The sequence below is a fragment of the Cupressus sempervirens genome, chromosome 5 (genome assembly GCF_028749045.1).
Source record: "Cupressus sempervirens isolate cs-2001-9-10 chromosome 5, ASM2874904v1, whole genome shotgun sequence".
Classification (NCBI taxonomy): Eukaryota; Viridiplantae; Streptophyta; class Pinopsida; order Cupressales; family Cupressaceae; genus Cupressus; species Cupressus sempervirens.
This window is the reverse complement of record NC_143122.1, coordinates 691,629,702-691,641,944: the sequence shown is the minus strand read 5'-3', so window position 1 is coordinate 691,641,944 and position 12,243 is coordinate 691,629,702. Positions and strand designations below refer to the sequence as shown.

Sequence of the window (12,243 nt, the reverse complement as noted above, 5' to 3'; positions counted from 1 at the left end):
AGTGTTTGAAATGTGTTGTTGTCATCATATTGATTTTGATCTCCACTATCATGTATTTTGAAAGTTTGTAGAAGACATATATGGTTTCCATGTTGCTCCTCCTAGTAGGAGAAGTGAGTTTATATCATTCATTTTATTTGACAAAATAGATGATCCAGCTAGTCAAATAAATTGCATGAAAGGATTATGTGAAACATGTGTGAATTGGCTCTATTTCCTTCAAAAATTGAAAATATTGATGTAACAAAAAATTTGAATTGCAAAAGTTACAAGTATGTCAAGAATGAAACAAAGTTGGGGAAAGAGATAAAAAAGTTGAAATATGTCGAAGAAGAGTTACCTGTTCTAACATTTATGGACAAAGTTAAGAATTTGATTCAACCTTATATTCATCACACATTTTTTGCAAAGTGGCAAGCACAACAGTTTCAAACTTTGAGAGATAATTTTCCACTTGGAACGATTGTATCAATTGTTGATTTTGTAGAGAACTATTCCTTTGTTCATCAGGAAGCAATTCAATCAGAGTATTTCTTTTCTAAGTAGTCACTATTATGGTACATGTTTGTTATAGACATGCACAGTTAGATTTGGATGGTGTTCAGAGTACATTTCAAGCACGAGTAATTAAAAAGGAATATCATTTTTATATAAGTGATGATAAAGAACATGACATTCACTATGTAGAACATTGCTTCAATATGTTCTTTTCTTATTTGAAAGAAAAAAACATAAATGTTGATAAATATTATGTTTGGTTTGATGGATGTGCCATACAATTCAAATCATTTAGACCATTTTATGCATTGTGTAGATATCATTGCAATGAGAATATAAAACACATATGGAATTTCTTCAAGAGTGGCCATGGAAAAGGTGAACATGATGGTGCTAGAGCTTGGATCAAATGTGCTTTGTGAAAGTATAAAATTAATTATCAAGGAGTTCGTGTAAGTGATGCACATGATGTTGTTGAATGGTGTAAGACACATTTTGCATTAGATGAGGTCGAGACATCATCAACAATGAGTTGATGAGTACCATACAGAGTCTTTTGGGAGATAACAAGTATGGATGTGTACATCTATTTAAATTTTATGCAATTGAGTTATACAATTTTATTGTTAAGTTTTATTTTTCAACTCATTGAAGTTTAAATTTAATTGTCCATATTTTCAATTTAATGAAATTTTAGGTGTTAATAGAAAAAACATGCATGGTTGCAAGAGGATAGAAAAGACATGTTCCTTACATTCAGTCATGAGTACAGATAATTGCAATTGGACATTGAAGACGAGAGAATACTCATATTTTGGTGATAGTTGCATTGATGAAGACTATCAAGAATGCATCAATCAAACACATGGATATATAGGTGCATGGATTTCAATACCACTTGATGTTACCAATACATTTGATAAAGATGATGAAAATTTTGATGATATTCCATTGATTTTTGATGATCTCTGGATAGGTAAAAGTGGGTGAGTATCATAAAAATTAATTGAGCAACTTGTTATTTAATTATCAATTTCAACTATCTTATATATATATTGTACACATGTACATGTATACTTGTTATGCAGGAGATGTCTTTGCAGTGATTGTTGAGCCTGGAAATCATGAAGGTGTCAGTTATTATTTATTGCGATGTACTGCAGAGAGGACAAAGTTATATAACCCTAAAGAAAGTGATGGAATGTTGTTCCCCATAGGTAAACTATACATAAACATGTATGCATGTACATGTGTGTGTGTGTGTGTGTGTGTGTGTGTGTGTGTGTGTGTGTGTGTGTAACTTTATATCTATCGAATTTTAAAATACTTAAATTTGTGGTGTAGCTTCTATTGTAATAGAGGGAACATATTTGAAGCAAGACAAAATAGTCCAACATGGAATACACTTTGTTGATTATCAACTTGACAACAGGGTTTTACAATACAACCACTTCATCATTGCTACCGAGCTTTGTCTACATCCAGTTAAACTTAAGCATCTATGTCACAATTGGAGACTAGACAATGAAGATCATGAAAATATATTACATGTTATAAGTGTACATAATGGTTGAACTGACCTTTGAGATTTATTTTATAATAATCTGAATATCAACTTTGATGAAATGAGTTTTTAATTGTACGATCATACTCTTAGTTATCATTACTTTATTAAAAAACTATATAAATTAATAATATTAATTGTACCATGGATGAATTTAATAATTTAACAACTTGATATAAATAGGCAATACAAGTTAGTTCGAACTTACACAATCATTAGATAAATATGTATCAAAGATAATTTAATATGTTAGAATTCTTAAATATAACATCTTTTCAAACTATTGAATTTCATCTTGAATTAAATGTGTTTTTAATTGTACGATGATACTCTTAGTTATCATTAGTTTATTAAAAAACTATATAAATTAATAATATTAATTGTACTGTGGATGAATTTAATAATTTAATAACTTGATATAAATAGGCTAAGTTAGTTTGAACTTACACAATCATTATCTATAGATATGTATCAAAGATAATTTAATATGTTAAAATTCTTAAATATCAACTTCTTTTCAAACTATTAAATTTCATCTTGAATTAAATGTGTTTTTAATTGTACAATGACACTCTTAGTTATCATTAGTTTATTAAAAAACTATATAAATTAATAATATTAATTGTACCATGGATGAATTTAATAATTTAACAACTTGATATAAATAGGCTAAGTTAGTTCGAACTTACACAATCATTATCTATAGATATGTATCAAAGATAATTTAATATGTTAGAATTCTTAATTATCAACTTCTTTTCAAACTATTGAATTTCATCTTGAATTAAATGTGTTTTTAATTGTACGATCATAATTTCTTAATTATCATTAGTTTATTAAAAAACTATATAATTTAATAATAAATTAATTGTACAATGGATGAATTTAATAATTAAACATCTTAATATAAATAGGCAATATGTAAGTTAGTTCGAACTTACACAATCATTAAAGATAGATATGTATATATGAAAGATAATTTAAAAAAAAAAAAAAAATTCATTTATCAACTTTTTTTCAAACTATTGAATTTCATAAGTGAATTAAATGTGTTTTTAAAATTGTAAGATTATAAGTTCATAGTTATCATTAGTTTATTAAAAAACTATATATTTTAATGTTAGTTTATTACATCTATGGTCATACTCTTAAAGTTTAAATTAGTTTAAATTAATATATTTTTAAATATTATATTTTGTAAAAGTTTTCTAAAATAATGTATTGTCTTACCTAATTAACATATTTTTATCCACATCAAACTAATATTTATCTTTAGCGGGTTAGTAATTGATAATTTAGGAAATATATATCTTTCTAACTTCCTACTAACTAATTTAACAAATTTTTATCTTTATTCCTACAAATTGATTTACCAAATTTATGTATCTTTAGTAGATTACTAAATGTTTATTTCATATAATGATTACAAATAAATATAATGTTTTAAATTTATAATCTAAATCATTTGGGTTAATTTAGTGGTTTTAAGCACCTATATTAATTCAATTCAATCACTGTGTAAATTATTATTATTTTTCAAAATTTTAAATTAGGTTCATAGATCAATTTGGAACTTCTTTGAATATTTAACTATTGAAGTAGGTTTTTAGAGAAGTTAATTTGATTATTTTATAATGATGGCAGTAAAATCTAAAGTTTAAAAGCTATAATCTAATTCAAGAAGAATGTTCTACTATAGCACAAAAAAAAAAACACATGTATATAAATGTACACGTCTCAAGAACATGTTTTATAACTATAATACAAAAAAAATATACATACACATGCACATCTCAAGAATAAACATCTACATCAAATATATCTCTTCAACTGAAATGCATACATATGCAAACTGCAAATCTCAAATAAATACATGTATGTAGCAAAATATAAAAATTCATATATACATGTGACTGGATCTAACTACTGAAGTATTGAATAATCAAATAAATAGTGAAACATATGTATATGTATGTCATCAGGGTACTAAAATACACATATGTGTATGTAAACTATCTCCAATATATAAATGCATCAAAAAATATATAAAGATCTAGTACTACTAGAGGGACCCCTCAAGACGCATACAAACAAAATGACCCTTTGATCGAGTCTCCTGTACATCCTCTCGCCGAGGTGCATCAACCAAGCCCTACAAATGTGTGTGTGTGTGTGTGTGTGTGTGTGTGTATTAGAGTTCTATCTAAACATATATATACATATGTGTACATTCAAATTAAATATGAATGCATATATATATATATATATATATATATATATATATATAGATCTAGTTTGAAACATAAATAACTTTAAAAAAACTATTTAAAACTTGTACCTAAGCACTACTGGGTGCCTCAATAGAATCATCTCTCTTACATACATGATGCCCTGAACCAACACTAGATGTAACCGTGTGCTTAACGACCTATGCCTGCATGATTTATTATAGTTAAAGATTAAATTAAATATCTATCTGAACTGAATATTTAAATAAATTCATATTTTTAATTTCATAGATTTAAATTTAAAAATAAATTATATATATATATATGGGTCTCTGAAGGTGAAGGATGATCAACACACTTCATTGTATCATCTATCGATGCACCTCTAGAAACTCTGACACCTACTAAACCACCCTCAACACCATGTCCAACTGCTAGTAATGATAAGTGAAGTGGACTATGTAATTGTCTGGGTAATGGTGTAGAATTAGTGCTGTCAGGTTAAAACAACATGTCCATGGGATGTAAAATGAAATACCCATGCTCCAACTAGTATCAATCTTAGAAGGCCTTGTAATTGCTCACCAAAATCATCAAGACCCTTAGTTGTGATCCTAACATCTCCAACTTGTATGCCCGAGTCATTTGTAGAGTGTTGTGAGCCTAGTTCCGAATGTTATGAGCTATGCATAGGTGTATTATCTATCACTAGTGTGGCGACCTATGTCTATGGAACTATGAGGCTGTGATTCTATCTATGGCATCCATCATTAAGTGAAATAGGATCCCCTATGTATTCTAAATATAATTGATACACTGCAATAGATCCTCCAAAAAATACAGTGTTAAATCCATATGTGTGTGTGATGTCCAAAAAGAGCATGAACATCACCTAGTACTGGTAGCCCATTAGCTATATATGTATCATTAGAGGAGGTGCCTGAAGTGCTACTAGATGCCTTTGGAGATGGTCGACTAGGTGGATGAGGATGTCAACTATGAATATAATGACTAGGAGAATAAGATGTGGTACTAGTGGCCATAGATGCAATGTGTCCAATAGTGTCAATTGCTCCCCTCTAGGAAGCAATGACAAATCTATATGTAATAGAAGCATGTGTTGGAGTCACTAGAGGCAGTCTTTATCCAACAAATTGTCTGATATCTAGAGGTGATGTGCACTATGATACTGGTCATGATCTATGATCCAACCACACCCATGTCTACAATAATTTGGAATGTCCAAGTAGTTGATGTTGAGCCCCATGCAGAACTCAGTGTACAACTACTGTGCAAAATAAAAAGGTATCTAGCCATTATTAGGGTAACGACCATGTGCAACTAAAAATCAAGGATACATCATGCTAGCAATAATAGGATCTCTGCATTGTATAACTTAGTAGCCTTTCATCCTACCCCATGATCCCTCATATACTGGAAAGAGATATCTTTTGATGACATCTTTGGGGGCCACCCTCTTGATGTCATCAAAAGATGAATCTCTTGAAATCTCAACCCTAAGGTCCCTAGATATGGAAGCTAATATGTCAGAAGTAAATGAATGGTGAGCTCTAAATCTAGCTGTCAAATCCTGTAAACTCCTACATATAGTAGCACATATGTCTTTATAAAGACCATCATCAGAGGAAAATATAGATTGATGTAGTCTAGTAACCTCCTACTTTGAAAATGTAAATAATGCATCAATATCAATGCGTGGAGGTGGTGCAGTAGGACCTCTAGCAGGAGTTGCAGGTGCAACCTGACTTCGAATAGGATCCACACCAGGAGCCATACCAAGACCTACACCACATGGAGATTCACCAGGATCCACACCAAGAACTGCAACATGAACCACACGATGAGCCCCACCACGAGCCCCACCACAAGCCCCACCACAAGCTGTAGCACAAGCCCCACCACAAGCAACATGACAAACTGCATGAGGAGCCAGAACAAGAACTACATCAGGTGCTACAACAAGAATCGCATCAAGTGCCATAGTAGGAGCTACAACAAGAGCTGCAATAGGAGGCGTAGTGGGAGCCACAAAAAGCTGATCATGTGAAGTCATATCTTTACAAATGTATCAAGAGATAAGTCTATAGTACACACAATTTTTAATTTTTAATTAAAAATTATACGTGTAATTGAATGTACATCGCACATGCCTAGATAATCTGTAACATGTAAATATCTGATAAAATTTAAATATGATCACATATACATGTACATGAGAGTTAGAGTTAGAGTTATTTAGGGAGTTCTTGGGTTTTCAAAACTTGAGGAATTAAAGATTAGTACCTAGGTAAATGACTTAAATGGTTCAACATGACTTAGATTAGGGTTCAAAGTAATTGCATGCAAACAAATTGTTTTTAAGGCTTGTCATTTTTAATGAAGATTCAAAGTAGCTAGTGAGTGACCTTCATCAAAACTTGCTAATATGCAATTAAAAATTTGAACAATTCAAAATATTGCTCGATTTCATGGTAATCTACTTTCATTTTGTTGAGACATCATGTGTGGTGTCACAAAGGTTGGTTATCCTACAGTTTGTGAATTTTGTGACAATCGACAGTGTTGCACTTGTGCAATAGTATTATCATCCATCTAAGTCATACCAAGGGGTATATTTGATGCTTATACCCTTTCTTGATTTTGTGAAAACTTAGCATCACAATATATCAATGATAGGTCATCATACTAGAATTACACTTCAAATGTATTTGTGAAAATATTAATTATTTGAGGATGAAAATGATAAAGACTAAGAATGCTTGAGAAGTATGAAATGGTGAGAGTTTATATGAGTGATGATCACTCACCAAATTTTAGGTATGATAAAAACATAAAGACCTCAAGAGGCTCACCCTCAAACCAAAAGTGAATGATCACAACCCAAAATGAATAGAGGGGTTCTCTAGTGCAAGATATAGATTCAAGGATGGGGGAGTCAAGGATGTATTCCTTTCAAGATAAATATGTGCTTATGATATATATAAATATTAAAGTATTTTGTGATACTGCAAAGGAAATTGGAAAATAGCAAGGTATGATATTACATCTACTGTATAAAAGTAGGCACAAGTGGCAAGATAGAAAGAGTAAACTTACCTTGAGATGGATCAAGTCTAGTAAACCTAGTCCTAGAAAAAATTTCATGATTTCAACCTAGAAATTTGGTATAGAAAGTTTCTTAGTAATTTCATGATTTGAAGCTATAAATGGTATGTTCTTAGTAATAAGAAATAAATACAATCCATAAGTATGGTTGAAGACATGTGCTTGAAATGTATTTTTGAATCAAGGATTCCTTTTTAAATGCATGTTTATATATACACTTTCCAATCTTAGATCTAGAATATTGGTGTTCTTTATGGTCATCAATGGAAAAGAAGAGATAAGAAGAATGGATAAATTTGGATCTTCTTTATTTATTGAGAATTATTCTAATTGGTAATCATGTATGAAGAAAAATGTACATCAGATGTAGAATATTTCTATATTTTGAATAGATCTTAAAAAAATGAAGACTTCAAGTTCTTTAATTGGGTGTTTTCCTTCAAATGTTGAGTACAAGTCTTCAATTACAAAAAAACTTGAAAAATTCATGGAAGATTTAAATTTATCGATCTATTGATTTCATGTTATCAAAAGTGAAAGGAGGAAAACCCCTTTTATATAAATTTTGGATTCAATTTTGGATAAAAAGTATATTCCTTTGGCTAGGAGTTAAAGATTTAAGAAGAGGTTATTTATTACCGACTAGGAGAAATTATACACTCCCAAAATCTTGGGGGATTATTTATGTTTGTAATTTTCATAACTTGAATTTGGTCATCCTTCTAAATTTAGTCTAAACATGTAATTAATTATTAATTTGAACACATTGGTCCATAATCCATCATTAAAAATATATATAAAATAAGAATGATCTAAGGATATTAGATCTTATATTATCCCCTAGATCAATTATTTGGAGTAGTTAAATTCTAAAATATATATAGTTTCCTATTTTGTAGTTTGATTACTAATTGTATAAGAAATATAACTTAGGGTTCATCTTATTCTATTTAAGTAATATATTTTTATAATTTTCTAAGAAGTGCAATTCAAAACATTTCTATAGCTCTCTCATTTGGTATCAAAACATGTTTATCGAATCTAGTTGAGGATTGAAGAAACTCATAGTAAGGAATTGTGAATTATGGTCTTTGGTGAATGATTAGGTATATCAAATACAACTCATGTGCATACTCCATTTTGACTATTATTTTTCTAGGGGCAACATAACACTAGTAGTTACTTTACAGTTAGATCATTTAGAGCCATGCGTATGATGGTGAAGACTAAGTTAGGTAGATACAAAAGAATTAAAATGGATAGACAATGTTTTGAACCTTGCATGAACTTCTTGTATAATATCTTCCTTCTCTTTGTTAACATATTTAATAGAAGTAGATCTAGGTACCTCTCTTTGTTTTCGAGCTACTAGTGTGGATGTATATATATAATTGGTCTTAAGAAAGTGTAAGTATGTAGGAGTTTGAAATTAGGGTTAGCCTTAGAAATTAGGGTTATAGTTTGAGTTAGGGTTAGGGTTATGGTTAGTGTTATCTTTTAGCCTAGTTATAGTTACTTTTAGGGTTATGTCCAGACATTGTTTATGTTTTCTTATGATTTTTAATGTTGTTATGCATTTATGTATATAATCTTTATGTTCTTATATGATGTACATTCTTTATATTTGTATATAATCAAGTTATGTCCTTATAATTAATTTTTATTAATTAAATGTTGTAACATGTATTCTTTAGGTCATACTCTTTATATGTTCTTATGTACATGTATGTTATATTCTTACCTATGCATTAATCTACATTCTTATATATGTGTAATTTAGGATCTCCCCTTAAGACATGTCATTGCATGTATAGTTAATTATATACTTAGATTAAGGCATTAAAAAAGTAACTTATACATAAATATGAATATTGAAAACATACATGTGTGTCTACATTTAACATGAACATATTTACATGTACATTTATGAAATAAAATATACATTAATCTACATTTTTATGTATAATTTAGGATCTCCATTTAAGACATGTCATTAAATATAGTTAATTACACTTAGATAAAGACATTAAGATCAATAACATATGTACATATAAAAATGTGAATACTAAAAACATACATGTCTACTTTTAATATGAAAAAATATACATACATCTATGTTCAAAATAAAAAATACATTTTAATCTACATTCTTATGTATAATTTAGAACTTGGTTCCTTAAGACATGTCATTTAATTACACTCAGATTAAGACATTAAGATGAATTTAACATATACATAAACATGAATATTAAATGAACATATATACATATATCTATGAAATAAAATATGTACATTTTAATGTGCATTCTTATGTATAATTTAGGATCTCCCCTTAAGATGCATGTCATTAAATATAGTTAATTACATAGTTTAGATTAAGGCATAAAGATGAATAACATATAAATAAACATGAATATTGAAAACATGAATAAGGCATTAAGACAAATAACATATATAGAAACATGAATAAAACATATACATAAACATAAAAGATTAAGATATTAAAAGATCAATAACATGTACATAAACTTTAATAGATTTATATGAATATTGAAAATATGTTTCAAATATTTTCTGATGTTTTTTCTAATATTTTCTCATAGTTTTCTAATATTTTTCAAACTAATATTTCTCTGTGTGTGTGTGTGTGTATATATATATTTAAAAATAAAATGGACGGAGCCACTATATACATTATTAAAATAAAAACAGGTGCAAAGGTTCATTCGGGAAAAACCTTGAAAGAACACCCAAAATCACCACCCAGGAGATTCCATACAAAATGTCAAGAAAGTCATTGTCTCAGAAAACTTCACAGCAATCTCCACACCACTTTAGATCTTTCTCAAAAAATTACATATGGCACTTGAGTCAAACTCATCATAACCTCTAACATTCTTGTATTGGATCTTGAAGCACAAATTTCTCTCCACCAAGTATGGTCCCAGTAGCCAGCCTATATTTTTTTAAGGGTTCATTGCCGTAATTCTGGCCTAACATAGTCTGCATCAACTGTTACAACTATGTCCAAAGTTGGCCGTAATTTTGCACAACCTTCTATAGCATTGTGCACAAGATCTGAGAGGAAGTTGCTGATGAGATCTTTGTTAATGGGCAAACCTCCATCAACAGCTACAAAATGCCTGCTGAATTAGAAAATAAATCGAGGCGCCCACTATCTTGCCCCAAGCCTTGTTGTTGTTAAGCAATTGTCAACCATAAAAGAGACACCAAGCATGCATGAAAGGATTTAAGGAGTCCACAGCCTCAATAACACTTTCATTAACAATCTCAGAGTATGAATGACCTTTCTAGTCAGAGTCTGAACATACTTTGCTGGTCTAAACTAACTCATTAGTAGATTGAATTGCTGTGTGTACTGCCACTCTGAATTTTTTGGATATGACTCTTTTCTTTTGTCAAAGAAAACTTCCTATTGGTCACAAGTAGTGTCATTGAATACGAATTCCTCAAAAGGAGAACGGTAAGTTCACTACAGCAATAATAAATGTTTCTATATATTGAGTTCACTCACCGAGTGATTGGAATACAACTACAGTTTTTAACTTATGCCTTAACACAATAATAATTCAATCAATCTAATGGGCACATAATCCAGCTCCCTTCTTTGGCCAATCTCCAGAGTCTACTCAGACCTCTCTGCATATCGCTCCACTTTTGTGTCATTGAGATTAATACCAAACCTTGCTTCTCCTAAACCACTGTTAACCTCGGCCAGTATATGGGGATCATTGTAATGAGTCACAACCTGAACGATAGCTCAAACCTTGTGAGCCAGATCACCACTTTTGGACACACCAGAACCCACAAAAACTCCATCGCAACCTAGCTACATCATCAAGGCAGCATCAGCTGGTGTAGCCACACCTCCTACTGTAAAGTTGACAACGAGAAGCCTTCCTAGCTGTTTGGTTTTCCTCACAAGCTCATAGGGAGCACCGATCTTCTTGGCAAAGGAAAAAAACTCATCATCATCTAAGCTCTGAAATCTTCGTATATCACCCAAGAGAGATCTCACGTGTCTTACAGCCTCAATAACATTCCCTGTGCCAGCTTCTCCTTTAGTCCTGATCATAGCAGTTCCTTCAGCGATCCTACTCAGTGCCTCACCAAGGTTTCGGCATATACACACAAATGGTATGTGAAAGTTATGTTTATTGATGTGGTGTGCATCATCCACAACAGTGAGCACTTCACTCTCATCAACATAATCAATACCAATTGCCTCAAGAATTTGGGATTCAACAAAATGGCCTATTCTAGCTTTGGCCATGACAGGTATAGTTACTGCATTCTTGATCTCCTTGATGAGACCTGGATCACTCATCCTGGCAACTTCTCCTTGAGCTCTGATGTCAGCAGGGACACGCTCCAATGCCATCACAGCTACAGCCCCTGCCTCTTCAACTATTCTAGTTTGTTCAGCATTAACAACATCCATGATAACACCCCCTCTAAGAATTTAAGCGAGACCAACCTTGCAGGCATATGAAGATTTCTTTGAGTTAGTATCAGAAATTGTGCCATTGCTATAAGCAGTGACAACTCCATAACTTGCCATCACTTTCCTTGGACAGAAAAGATTATTGGAGCTAGTAAATAGATATCTACTGCATTTTAAAATCACAATCACCCTGTCATCCGCAACAACCATCAATGCTTTAAGAACATGCAACAAATCCTGCCATTTCATTTGTTGTGCTACTAGTTTTTTCAGACACTACCAGATTCTGTTAGCCATGTGACCGGTCAAGTTGATGATGCTATCCTCAACTTTATACGAAAGATATCACTTTGTTAAGACTC

General features: G+C 31.0%; 1 pseudogene; it reads right to left on the bottom strand.

Annotated features, from left to right (window-relative positions):
- Positions 1-11,062: 11,062 nt before the first annotated feature.
- LOC149557843 (putative pyridoxal 5'-phosphate synthase subunit PDX1 pseudogene) lies at positions 11,063-11,998 on the bottom strand (annotated as a pseudogene).
- Positions 11,999-12,243: the final 245 nt, after the last annotated feature.